The following is a 15,023-nucleotide window of genomic DNA, read 5'->3' as shown; positions in this document are numbered from 1 at the left end:
TGTTAAAGGTTTTCTGATAATGGCCTGTGAAATTCCTGTTTTCCATTTTTGAAAGAATCTCTCCTACATCTGTAAGACTGTAAGACATAGAGACTGAAAAGCAAGGAACATTAAGGGTTGGATTCAATTTAAAAGCATGACAGCTACAACCGCTTTTGAATTCACCAGTGGAGGTGTTATGTAAATAATTTTCAGGTAGAAGTACACTTGGGAAAGTGTACTAATTAAATAATAATATTAAACCCTTGGGGCATAGTCAGGCCTTTATGAAGATTTATGAATTAATGTTCATGAAGATTAAAGATTAAAGCTTGCTGGGCAGTGGTAGCACATGCCTTTAATCCCAGCACTTGGGAGGCAGAGATAGGTGGATTTCTAAGTTTGAGGCCAGCCTGGTCTACAGAGTGAGTTTCAGGACAGCCAGGGCTATACAAGAAACTCTGTCTCGAAAAAAAAAAAACAAAAAAGAAAAAAAAAAGCTTAAAGCTTAAAGTTTGGAGAGATATGGAAGAACTGGAAAAAAGATCAAAAGGAATCATCTGCATGATAAGAAGAAAAACAGTGATAGTAGATATTATTTAAAAAATAACATGATCCATTATTATGATTTGTGTGAAACTAGGGATGAATAGTAAGAATTAATTATTAGTAAACAATACAATTATATTGCTAGTAGTATAGGTATACAAATTATTAATTATAAATACAATACAATAAAAGCTCTGCTCAGAACAAAGTACTTGTTAGTCTTTTTGGATATTGTCTAGTGTAATATACATTTTGAGTATTTTAAATATTGTTTCTAACAGTGATTCCTTAAAAATATTTTTGAACTAATTGTCAAATTGCTAATATAAGTGAAAACATTTCAGAGTAGATGCTAATAAAATAATTATTTCAATATCATTATAATGGTTTGGTTGCTAAACAAAATGAGAAAAAATGGTCTAGTAACATTGAAAGTGATTTTGAAAAACTCAGAAGAAAATACTGGAATAGTTGAGAATATAAAATAGTACCTCTCAAGCAAAAAATAATAAGTATAGCTATTTTGAACATTACTGTTTGATGGTATACTATTAGTGGGCACCAGATATGCACTTAGACAGCTGTAGATCCAACATGTTTGAGAGTCTTACAACCATAGCTCTCCTAACATTTTAGGACACAATCCTATGTTACCTAAGCCATTTTGTGAATTGTTACCACAAACATGCAATAGTCATACATCTTTTGGTATATTGTTAAAGACTAGGTCAATTTCACTGTATTTTATATGTATTCAAGATGCATTTTAGATGTATTCAAGAATATGTCACACTTATTGGTCATTTTTATTGTTTTCTCAAACTCCTCAATACATGATCCCACACAGATAACAAGTACATGAGACAATACAAAACTAAAACTATAAGAAATCAACTGACACCTACTATTCAGACTATTTGAAAGGTAGCTGCTTATCATTTTACTAGAATACAGGACAATGAAAAGCCCACACGTAGCTTCATGTAAGCAGTGAATTGCAGTACTTAAACTAGCACAGGGTCTATTTTGTTTATTTTACAAAAGTTGCCTACTAAATTCACCTAAGCTGTCTGACAAGTGCACAATTAAACAATTCAACAAGTACAAACAACAAGACCTAGAAGAATATCTATGTACAACTGGATGAGTTTTTTGTAGTTTAGGTGTACTTGTTTCAGATTCAGCCCTATCTAAGTAACTTTAAAATATCACTAATTTGTTCAGCCATTCTTTGAATACAAGTATCTGCATTTGAGCCAGAGGAATGAAGATGTCCTTCAAATATAAATTCAGGGGCAAGGAAACTGTCTTTGTTGTTAATGTGGCATTTGAAGAAGCTAAGAAACTCAGGTTGGAATTTTTTGGAACTCCTGTAAAAGTCTAGACTCAGGAACACTTTTATAAGCCCAGTACTAGGGAATCAAAAATAGGTAGATCCCTGGAACTCACTGGCTAGTCTGTGTAGCCAATCATGGAACTACAGATGTACCATGAGACCCTGTCTCAAAAAAAAAAAAATCAAATACATTAAAAAAGTAAAAGGTCAAGAAGGATATCTGACATAAAATTCTGGCTTCCACACATTCCACATAATGCAAAATTATGTATTTACATTATGAACACACACATACAGAAACACCATGTAGTTAGATTTTCATTTACTATGTCTAAAACACAAGAATTTCCCAATTCATTTCTTCTTCTTTTCCTTCTCATGATTGATTCTTTTTATAACTGTCACCTCAGGTTTTCTTTGCCATATCAATACATGTTACAGTCTCAGTTACTTATGACCCACCATTTTTGATCCTTCCCTCTTCTTAAATACTACTACCTTCCTTAAACTTATTTTTCCCCCTTATCTGCTTTCTGTCTTGCAATTTGGAATCTCCCTGGCACTGTCTGCAGTTTTGAGTATGACATAGTCCAGGCTCTCCTAATGTTTCTTAAGCTTTGAAATAGATTCCAACATGAAACACTATACAAAAATTGAACCCATGTCAAACTTGTTCCATTCTCCTGGAAACTTTTAGTGTTTTTCATTTTCTACAGTATATTTTTCATATTCTATCATGACATGTAAAGCCTCCACCAAAATCTTTACCTCATTGGTTTGATTCTCTTGGCACATTCTTCATGCTGATTTGTTATCTATAGATGAGTGAAAATGCTTCCATTGAAAACAGACTTTTGAAAGAGTACATCAAGTGCCTTAAAAAGTAAGTACAAATTTCATTTATTAAACCATTATCATTGTTATCATTAATTTATATTTACCTCATATTTGTATGTTAGAATTTTCTTTATGTTTATCAATGTATATTTATGCATAGATTGCCCCATTGTCATAAACTATGTGTGGAAATGCCACAATATCCTCTTTTAATATGAAAATAATGATGAGAATTTAAATACACCTATATAAATTGGTATTCTAGTTCCCATTAATAATTGTGGGGAGAGGTTGTATCATTTACTGCAGGGGTGTAACTACAGATGGCTCATCTTTGCTCCAGTAAAAATCCTTTCATCCACAGTTGGTCAAGAAACACTTATTAAGTTTAGAAGACCCACATACAAATAGAAAACATGAAGGAGGTAGGAAGGGGACTTGCTAAAATAATGGTTTGGGCAGTTGAGACAGGAATCTGAGAAAGAGAAATACCTGTAGGAGGTAGTGATAAATAAAATTCCACGTATAAGTGTATGTAATTTCCAAACTAGATCATACAAAAAAATTTATATTTTTGCAGCAGTTGGAAATATTGAAAATTTGATTATTATGTTTTGTTGCCTTTGGTAATTTGTAAAATTTTCACAGTAAAAATGTGGGTTAATAAGATGGGTCAGGAAAACACACTTTCAGGGAAGGCTGATAAATACACTGTAGGAGAAAACCGAGTCCTGCAAGTTGTCCTTTGACTTCCACAATACTTTATTGCACAGATATCCACACAAAAAATGCAGTAAATAAATGTAACTAAACATTTAAAAATAATAACTTTCCATAGTTTCCATATTCCTGATAGTTTATGTAAAAATAAAAGGCTATTTGTCCAGAATTTTCAAATACTGAAATTAGAGATAATCACAACTATCTTACTATTTTAAAATACTAAAACCTGCATGCAAAAAAATTTTAAAAATGCAGCAATCAAATTTCAGTTACAAGGCTCATCATTATTTAAAGTCTTTATTTGCATCTTTTATTTAAAATATTTTTCATATAACATATTTTGATAATATTCTTTTCTTCCCCAACTTGAGACTCTCCAGCTTGCTATGCTCTCAACTTCTTGTTCTTTCTCACTTAAAAGCAAAACAAAATGAAAGAAAGAAGGAAAATCAAACAAATTCTTAAAAGACACAGTACTTCATACTGTTAATGTCAGATATTGTCAGCCCTGAAAACATCCACACAAATAATATGTGTCCTCAATACATCATATGTAAAAGTATTTATGGTTATATGCATACATATGAATGTAATAACAATTACTGAAAAGAGAGGACATGATTTTGTAGGAGAGTGAGTAGTGGTATATGCCAGAGTTTGTATGGAAAAAAGGGAAGGGAAAATGTTGTAATTATATTATAATCTCAAAGATACAAGTTAAGAAATATTAAAAAATGAGTCCATATTTACCTTCTTCATCTGTAAATTGAAACAACACACACATTTGCCATTTAGAGTAAGGACTGAGAAACTGTTTAAACCAATGAAATCTTATACTAGATTAACACGTGAAACCAAATACAAAATTATGTAAACATTTTTCAATGTGAAATGTTGGCTCACATGTACAATTGTAAGAGTTACATTTGTAGATGTTTGTTCAGACCAGTCTCAAAATGTGATAAACTGCAGTTGGAGCCAAGAAGATAAAGGAAAGGCTCTCCAAATTCGTTTATGCTAGACAACAACTTGGACTGCATTCATATTTGTTATACATTCACTCAGATCTCACCAAATAAATCTATTTTAATCGCATGGTTTGATAATAGTTCTGACAAAGAGAAAGTGCCATCAACCACTGCTATCTGCCAAGGGTCACTGAATTATTGTGAGATATTGGCCAAATTATATGGATGTATAAAAAAAGTAATAAATTGTTCTGGTGTGCCTGCACTTATCCTCATGCCAGAAATTAACCATTTAACTAACTTATCCTGCTCTTTAAAAACATTTATATAACGTCTGAGGCTTAAGGCTTGGGGATTTGCTTCATATGGTATGTTTTTCTCTTATTCAATACATAATCCAAGATTATCCCATTATATTTCTGTTCATTCAGATTTTAGCCAAGTCAGATCTCTCTACGAGCTCTTGTCTTAAATATTCATTTATTCACAAAATATCCACAGAGAGTTGCAATATGCCAAGAATTATTTCAGGCTAAGCATCAGAGGGGAAAAAAACATTACTATGCAGAGTTTTTTGGGGACATTAGTGTTATAAACTATCCCATGGTAACCTGTTTTAATAGTCACTTTAATTTGCATTTTTCTATACGATACTATCTCAATTTCTTGGATAATATTTTTAAAAACTTGAAAACATTCTAAGATAATGGTTATAAACATAACATATAAAATGGTAAAATTACAAAATATTAATAACACCAAATGCTGGAGATAATGTGGAGCAGTAAAACATTCATCAGTACAAAAAGCAGATCCATTCTGGAAGTTATTGTGACAGTTCCTCATAAAACTAAACAAATTGTCTACGTTACATGGTCTCTGTGTGTGTAGCTATAGGAATACCTAAAAGCAGAATATATATATATATATATATATATATATATATATATATATATTATAGTTCTGGAGGCTTCGAAGGCCAGGTCAAGGTGTGGGTATCTGGTGTGGGTCAGGCTGCATTGACCCCTTTTGAAAGACTGAGAAACAAGAACAAATTTGTATGAAAGCAAAGATTGAGTTGACTGCCACAGGACTTTAAATTGATACTTATTGACTCATGACTTTGAGGCACTCAGGAAAACTACATTTCACTAGAAATTGTCTCCAGACACTGCTGCCTGGGGATTAAGTTTCCAACACATGATCGTTTGAGAAATATATTTAATCACAGCACTAAACGCTACGAGGATCATTGTTTTTCATGTGTATACTAATGAGTTGAAAACATGTACTACAAAAATGATCTGTGAATATTCATATCAGTATATCCATAGTTGACATATCCATGGACAATTAGCCATGATATATCATGACTATGGAGTTTCACTCAAGGATTTAAAAAAAATACCAGCTATCAGCCTTTGGACAGGCTTATAATCCTTTTACATGGCTAAGTGAAAAATATGCTGATTTGATGAGATTTAGTACATTTTTCCCTTGATGTATGAAAGCTTAATCCTTACTGTAGCAGTATTGACGTGGTGAGGCATTATAGGATACAGATACTAGAAGATACTAAGTCATTGGATATGGCAGGGGTTAATAATGTTCTTGAGGTGCTCATCAGAGACAGTTGTCTTCTGCACAAGCTTGTTCTTTTCTACCAGTGAGGCATGCTGTGAAATAGCTAAGGGAACCCTATTCAGGGAAGCTGTGGTAAGTTCATTGAACTTTAAAACAGTTAAGTTCCTAGATCTACTACAGTGCAAAGTACCCATCACCAGCTGGGTATTTTCTTATGATAGATAGTACAACCAGCCAAATGTAGAGGGTGACCTAGATGCTACATTCTAATTATGTAAATCTATGAATCTAATAATAGGAGAGACAACAGAAACTAGAGAAGACAATAAAATAACTGGTGTTTTAGAATGACTATCCAAAGGAGGGATGAATAGGTGGAGGAAAAGACTTCAGACTTTTAGTAAAAAAAGACTATCTTGTATAGTATTTTTATGGGAAATACATGCTTTTACATATATGTCAAAATGCATACAACACACATAGAAAGCGTAAAACACAGAGTGAGTAATGATGTGTCTCTTTAGAGTCATTGATCTTAACAGTCTTTAGCTTTGGAGGGTATGTTGGTGGAAGTCTGAATGAAAGGGAAGTATGCAGTATGCAGAAACTGTGTATCTTCGGCTTAGTTTCACAGTAAATCCACACTTATTATACAAATAAAAGCATATTACTGTAAAACTTTATCTCTTCTGATTATAAACTTTTACATAAAGAAACTATTATTTCTGTATGTAGATAAAACCCACACATTCCCATATGATAGAATGTTAAGTCAGCATGACACAAAATTGAATAAGCTTGATAAGATAATTATAAGTATAAAATGGTTTATTTCCAAAACAACCAACAAAATCTCAGAAGCTTACTCCGGGTGGTTATTTTAGTAAGTCCTTGAGTGTTAAGTAAAGCAGGTTATTTTGTATTTTCATTAGATAACTCATCAGTTATGGTGATCTCCTACTTTAAACAAGAAGGCAACTTTAACAGATAATATGTTCATATGTAGTCATGTGTCAAAGAAAGTCATATCTGCCCTCCACTAGTTTAATCAGCAAACATACTTTTGTTGCTTTTGTTAAAGAGAAAGCAATAAACACAACACAGTCCACACTAGCAATTGTTCAGCTACTGAGCTGCATCCTCAAACCCACGGAGCAAACATGTTTTAAAACAATCTTCTTTGACAAAACATTTTATAAATGACTTTAGAATAAGTATTGCTAAGCTTTGTAGCCTGTATTCACTCTGTTACTGACATTTATGTCTAGCATTGTAATTCAAAGCAAGAGATAGGCACCATGTAACTAAATGGGTGTAGTTACAATCTGTTAAAACTCTAACAACAATAACAGGCATTAGTGCTCATCAGACTTGTGGGGTTTAAAGTTGCCAAGTATTAGTCTATAGAAATGCTATAAGAAATATATAAGTCCATACCTTTAACATTTCAGAACCTCCTGAAGGGATAAATGTCTTAACTGTTATATGCGACTACAAACGAGGTCCTCTGACATAAGGAGGAAAATGTATAAGCAGAACACTTTCCTCCAACTTTAGGGGTGAAAGAGAGTTTTTTTTTAGTAGCAGTTGCTATTTTGCTAAGTATGTGAATGCTCAAAAGAAAAATTGTCCTTTTTATGCATATGGGTTTGGAACGTATGTGGCTACAGATGTCACTCATTAATAGGACACCCACTCACCGCCTACCTTCTTTAACAACTTATGGTAGAGATATACCAGAAGATGTGAGGACAGGAGATATGGGGGAGTTTTTATTTGTTATACTTATCTAAGGTATAGAAAATACAAAACTATAAAAATACAAAACTTTTCTGATATTGAAAAGTGACAGAGCTACAAAATAGGACAGTCAACAATGGAACAGAAGATTACCTATAAAGAGAAGAGCAACCAAGAAAGTTCAGGTGAAGGTTCAGAAGACTGGAGCCTGCAGTATCTCAAGGATATACACTGGGGATAAGCAAGTCTTTGTTTCCAAGAACTGGCCTAGGTAATTTTCTCAGAGTCACTTGTTCATCCAGGAATCCTCAAAGGGATTGAGTATCAGATGACCTTTTCTGTTTTAAGTAGAAGTAAATATCACACCTTCTAGCAAACACTCATGGAAGACTGGCCATATTTATCAATCAAGTCACTATATGTGCTATAAGGAATGCAGGCTAAGTTCATCCTCTTCAAATTTTAAGGTTAGGGTATATATGTATACTGAATATGTTGGCAATTAATTATTGCAATCCAAAAATCTCACTCGCTAATGCTTTCTCATTTCAGAGATGCAATTATATCAACAAATGAAAAAAAAAAGAGGTAACTTTAAGTATCCTGTTATTATGCATTGAAAGTTGAGTGGTATATTAAGTTTGAAAATAAAAATATGAAATGAATAATTCAACTGAGCTTCTCAACTCAAATGAGACTGAGAATAAGAAAAAAAATTCATCCTTGAAAATAAATACAAAACCCTCTAGCCTTTACCAAAGATCCTTCTTCTCACAATTATCAGTGATGAATACAGAGATTCATGTATATGCAACATGCAGAAAATAAGCAAAGGGGGAGGACATTTATTCCAAGCAAGTCATTTATATCACTCTTACTAAGTTTCAAGAAATTTGACAAAAGTTGGGTTTTGGTGTAAGGTAGAGTAAAGAGCTATGAAGCCCCATATCCTAGACTTGATACAATTTTTGTAATCATTAGCTTATATCAAATGTAGTTACCTGCACTGGGCACACACAAGACCAGTCCTACGAAAAATTAATCAGGAAATGATAACTGGATGGATCAGGTGAAGGGGAGACTGGGGGAGAGAATAGTGGGAGAGACAACCAGAAGTGGAATGGAGGTTGCATCTCTTCAATAAGTAAGAAACCTAGTGCAATGAAATTCCCAGGGATTTATGAGGATGACCCTAGCTAAGTCTCCTATCAGTGGAGCATATGGTACCTAAACCCACCATTTCCTGTAATCAGACTTCCAATAGAGAGAGTGAGGCACCAACCAAGCCACAAAACCTTCAGTCTATAATATGTCCTGCTTCAAGATATGCTGAGGTAAATATGGTGCAGAAGTTATGAGAGTGGCCAAGCAATGACTGGTCTGACTTGAAACCCATGCCATAAGAGAGAGCCTACCCCTTACTATATCTAGAGAGCCAGGAAAAAAAAGGGAAGCTACCATATCACTGCATTACTATTCCTAATAAGGCACCTGTCAAGAGCTCAGTATAATAAACAATCAAGTGGTTTTGAACCACACAAGGAAATGTTGCCTCCTCCCCCCTCTGCCTGAAAGCTGTGCTGCAAGTGGAGCAAGCTAACAGCTTTCCTCTGCCTAAGCTCTGAAAGTTGAGCTTACACCTGGGACTGAATCCGGCCACCTGTGGTGCAAAACAATGGCCCACAACACTGCAACTCCTCCTGAAACTGAAATTCACAGCTAGTTCCTGCTACACCTCCTGTTTGAGAACATTGCTGACTGTAAACAAACTGACTGCCTGGCCTGAGAAAGGAATCCAGTGAGAACCTCCCCACCTCCCCCCCCCCTTCATGTCTGCTGTTGTATTTACATTGCATATATTATGTTTAGATATTGTAGTTTCACTTTTGTGCCTGGATATAAACCCATTACACCCCTAGTAAAGTGTTGCTTTGATACATTTACTTAGTGTCCCTCGTCTCTTTGTTCTTCACCCGTTTGATTTCACAGGTCTAGCCCAACTTCCAGTTTGAAGTAACCCACCAACCGGAGTAGAACCGCTGGCTGGCTTCTACAGAATGGCGCCCAAAGTGGGGCTCTGATGTGGGAGAAATGGACTAAAGGCCACACTGTCAGATACAGAGCTCTGAATAAAAAGAAAGAAGGAACCAAAGGAATGGACGTAGCTATTTCCACACAGTAAGAAATTGGGCTAGCGCTGGCCAAATTGTAAGAATCCGTGCAGGAAGGCTGCAGGGACTAGGTTTGACAGTACTGACTCAGTACGCAAGTTCACCTAGGGATTTTTGACAGTGGGAAAATGGGGGCAAGCGTTTCAAAGATGGCTATCCAGAACGTGGACAAGCTACTCAGAACAAAAGGAGTTATGGTTAAGAAAGAAGCATTGACAGAGTTGTCAGAGCAGATAGAAGCTCACTGTCCTTGGTTAGAAGGTTTAACCAAGATAAATAAGAAATCTTGGGAGAAAATAGGAAAGACTCTCATAAATAATAAGGTAGATGGATTTCCCCTCCACCTCTGGGGGATGATTATGGACATTATGAATGAAAATGAGAAAAATAAGTGGAAGGAAGATCATTCAGAAAGTGAACTGAGTTTGACAAGTTCAGAGATGACAGCTACGGACTCAGAAACAGCGTCCACTACGGAAAGCGAAGGGGTCCAAAGCTCCTCTGACTCGAGTACTATAGTCGGAGAAACCCAAACTTCTTCCACAAAAGGCAAACTCGCTGCATCTCGTGTAAGGAGACGGCGTTCTTACGAGAAGTCTGCTCCCTCCCAGATAAGGGAGAAAACTCGAAATGTGTCTTGTTTAAGTAGAGCAGATCTTGAGATTAAACTATGAGAATTAAGTGATGGACTCAGGGGATTTAAGATGCAGGCAGGGCAGAAGGAAAGACAGCTATCTGGAGGCGGGACATTTGCCCTTAGAGGGGGCATTCTGCCGGGCTAGGGAGAACGGGCAAGACACCTCCGGGTTACTAGCTTTCCGGCCTTGGAATGCAGAGATCAGAATGATGATATATATAGATATTATTAAGCTTTTGATGTCAAAATTATTAAGGATTTAAAAAAAGCAGTTGAGCAATATGGACCTAATGCGCCGTTTACTCAAGCATTGGTGGATAATATCATAGATTATAATCTAACGCCTCAGGACTGGAAAGTATTGTGCCAAGCCGCTTTGCAGGCAGGGGATTGCTTGATCTGGAATTCAGAACGGCGAGAACATAGTAAAAAAATTGCTATGCAAAACGCTCAGTCAGGTAATCCTGACTGGAATCTGGATATGCTTGTGGGGGAAGGACAGTTTGAAGGGAATGCTAGACAGATAGATTATTCTGCCAGGGCATTTGCCCAAGTTGCTATAGCTGCCAGAAAGGCTTGGGTGAAGCTGCCCGTGAGAGGTGAGGGTAGCAGGAGCTTGACTGGGATATGGCAGGGTCCAGAGGAACCCTTCCAGAATTTCATGTCTAGGCTGCAGCAGGTGGCCAGCAGGAAGCCTGGAAGTTCCTATTCAGATGGACAGCTTCTCACTCAGTTAGCTTTTGAGAATGCTAATCCGACATGCAGAGAAGTTCTCTTACCACACAAGGGTCAGATGGATTTATCTAGTTATATTCACCTTTGTGCAGACATTGGGCCTACGTTTAATCAGGGTTTAGCCATTGCGGTCACATTGCAAGGCACTACTGTTCCAGAAATTCTGGCACAACGGCAGGATAGTAAGAGATGCTATCATTGCGGCAGCATCAACCATTTTAAAAGTGAGTGTCCAAAAAAGTCAAGACCAGAGGAGGCAACAACAACAACAACAACAAAAAAAAAAAAAAAAAAAAAAAAAAAAAAAAAAAAAAAAAAAAAAAAAAAAAAAAAAGGTTTGACAGTTGACTCAGACAGATAAGACACCCACAACCAAACAGTGGATGCAGCTTGTGGACTCTCGTGGAAGAATAGGAGGAAGGATTGAAGGCCCCAAAGGTGGTAGGAACTCCACAAGAAGACCAATTAGCCTAGACCCTTGGAGCTCTCACAGTCTAAACTACCAACAACTGAACCTAGGCCTCTCCCTCATACGTAGCAGATGTACAGGTTGGCCTTCATTTGGGTCCCATACAACTGGAACATGAGCTATCTCAAGAGCTGTTGCCTGTACTTGACATATGGTCCTCTAGCTGGGTTGCCTTGTCTGGCCTTAGTAAGAGAGGGAGCACCTAGCCCCTCAGAGACATGAAGTACCAAGATGGAGGGGAGATACCCAGGGGAACCCCACATGCTAAGAGAAGGGGAGGAGGAAAGATTATGAAAAGGTGTGACAGGGATTGGGGCAGTGAGCAGGATGTAAAGTCAATGAGTAAAAATTTGAAGTAAATTTAAAAAGAGCTTTGAAACAAAGATTTTTATGAATAATGATAATTTTAGTAATGATAATATATGGTCAATCACCTTTGGAAACAACATTGCCTATGAAAATCATGTTGTATTTACATAGTTATAAACACAATGTTTTGGTTTTGAAGAAGATGAAGAGAATCTAACTGACTGTAGCCAAATTGAGGAGGAACAGCACTAAACTCAGATATATACACCCAACTGTTGGACTGAAGTCAAAGTTGGCATCTCCTATGATTGACTTAGAGGAAGGATTGAAGAAGCTGAAGGGGAGAGCGACCCCATAAAAAGACCAAAAGTCAGTCTAAACTAACCCAGACCCCAAGGGAGTTCCCAGACATTGAGCCACTAACCAGGAGCATACACGGGTTGGTCTGAGGCCCCTGGCACATATATAGCAGAGGTCTGCCTAGTCTGGACTCTGTGGGAGAAGATGTGCTTAGTACTCGAGAAATTTGAGGCCCCAAGGAAGGGGGAGGACTGGTGGGGGGAACACCCTCTTGGAGGCAATAGGGAAGAATGGGATGAGGAGCTGCAGAAGGAGAGGCCAGGAAGGGGGCAGGGGGTTGGGTCAACAACTGGAATGTAAATAAATAAAATAATTTTTAAAGAAGGAACCAAATAAAGATCAAGCTCTGAAATGGCTTTTAAAATAGCAAAGTACTCAATGGTTTACACTACTCAGTAAGAACTGAAACAATGTGTTCTACATCTTTCCCAAGAAATATTCTGCCAACATACTAAAATAAGTGGTCATGATATAAGATGATATTTACATGACTATCCCTTTTTAAACAATTTTAAAAATCTAAATTAATTTTCAAATAATATTGACCTAAGTTCTCTTTATTTCTGGGAAGAAATACAATGGATCAAAAGTAACATGATCACATTTTTTCCCACAAGCTCTCTTGAACTGAATCATGGGCATCCTTTGAAGGAGTCAAGAGAGCATATGGATTTGGCATTGAAAAGATTGTTAATGAGTCCAACTATGTTGAAAAGATGGCTGGTGAGATTATGGCAATAAAAAAAAATACATTGATATCTGAAATCCATATAAAGTAAAAAACACAATTTAGAGAAACTAAGGGCAATATTTGTTTAGGAATGGTGAAGGCTGAAAGCACACATGAAGATGATAGGGCTATACTTATGGCATCTGCAGATGGATAATGAGCAGTACCTTTCTCTGAGGCAGAAAATGGCACAGGAACACTCAATCTAGAGAATGCACTAGTTTAACTCAGTTGGCTTTTACTGAACATTTTTTTTATTTTTTACTTACATGCCAAAAGCTGCCCCCAGGTAGCCCCTCACAGTGTTTCTCCCCCTCCCCTTTCTCTTCCCTCTGAGAGGACAACCCTGCCAGTATCCAACCCACCCTGGTGCATCAAGTCTCTGCAGTATTAGGTGCATTCTTTCCCATAGGCCAGACATGGCAGCCCTTTGTACATACATTTGGGACCTCAGACCAGCCCATCTATATTCTTTGGCTGGTGGCCCAGTCTCTGGGAGCTCCCAGGGATCTATGAGAGTTAACACTGTTGATCTTCCTTTTGGGTTGCCATCTCCTTCACAGCCTTCAATCCTCTGCCTAACTCTTCCATGTGACTCCCTGACCTCCATCCAATGTTTGTGGGTATATGCATCTGTTTCATTCTACTGGTAGAGCTACTTTGCTAGGCTCCTACCTACAAGGACAAAGGCTGCATCATTAATATTGAGAGGGACTGGAACCTGTCCAAGTGATAGGTCTCAGAATGGGCCAGTAACTGGTCAACCATTCTTTCAGTTTCTGCTCCATCTTTTTTCTACATTTATTTTAGAACCAAAAACTTTTGGGTCAAAAGTTTTGTTGGTGGGTTGGGGGGGGGGGTATCCTGTCTGGTTACTGGAAGTGGTTTCTTCAGGTTAAACATCCCCACTGCTTGACATTTAGGCTAAGGTCACCTGCTTTCATTCCTGAGTGTCCTCCTCATCTCAGGTCTTTAGGACTTCCTAGAAAATATCCCCAACCTCTCCAATGGCATCTTCATATTTCCATTCATTCTCCTGGCCCCCTGGCTTCTTCCCTATCTCTCCCCATGACTAATCCTGCCCCTTTATTCCTCTTGTCCTCCCTTCTCCTACACAGGTTCCTTACTACCTCTGACTCCCATGACTATTTTGTTCCCCCTCTAAGTGAGATAGAAACATCCCTATTTTGTCCTTCCTACTTATTTAACTACGTAGGGTATATAAGGTATATCATGGATACTCAGTAATTTTGGCTAATATTCACTTATCAGTGAGAACATACCATGCAGGTCATTTTGGGACTGAGTTACCTCACTCAGTATGAAATTTTGTAGTTCTATCCATTTGCCTGAAAAATTCATGGTGTCCTTGTTATTAGTAGCTGAATCGTATTCCATTGTGCAAATGTACCACCTTTTTGTATCCATTCTTTGGTTAAGGGACATCTGCATTGCTTTCAGTTTCTGGTGATTATGAAGACAGTTACAATGAACATAATGGAGCATGTGTCCTTGCAGTATGACAGAGCATCTTTTGGATATATGGCCAGGATCTATGTCTTCAGATACAACTATTTCCAGTTTTCTCAGAAAGTACCAGATTCGTTTCCAGAATGATTTTTTACAATTCCACAAGCAATGGAGGAGTGTTCCTCATCCTCCACATCCTTCTGAGCATATACTGTCACTTAAGATTTCTACCTTAGCTATTCTGATTGCTGTACGTTGCAGTCTCAAGGTTATTTTGATTTGCATTTTCCTGATGACTAAGGATATTGATCATTTCTTTAATTGCTTCTTGGCCATCCTCTGTTGAGAATTCTTTGTTTAACTCTGTACTTCACTTTTTTAGTAAGTAATTTTGTTTTTTGGAGTCTAACTTCTTGAGTTCTTTAT

The 15,023-nt window shown here is 36.9% G+C and overlaps 1 long non-coding RNA gene across 2 annotated transcripts; it reads left to right on the top strand.

Annotated features, from left to right (window-relative positions):
* Positions 1-9,872, top strand: LOC116070648. 2 transcript variants are annotated; one of them, XR_004110489.1, is made up of 4 exons: positions 1-71; positions 2,686-2,747; positions 8,269-8,304; positions 9,706-9,872. It is a non-coding gene; the product is annotated as an uncharacterized LOC116070648 (long non-coding RNA). The 2 variants fall into 2 exon arrangements; XR_004110490.1 differs by having other exon boundaries at positions 15-79.
* Positions 9,873-15,023: the final 5,151 nt, after the last annotated feature.

The sequence above is a fragment of the Mastomys coucha genome, unplaced genomic scaffold (assembly GCF_008632895.1).
Source record: "Mastomys coucha isolate ucsf_1 unplaced genomic scaffold, UCSF_Mcou_1 pScaffold22, whole genome shotgun sequence".
NCBI classification, from domain to species: Eukaryota; Metazoa; Chordata; class Mammalia; order Rodentia; family Muridae; genus Mastomys; species Mastomys coucha.
This window is presented reverse-complemented; position numbering and strand designations above follow the sequence as displayed.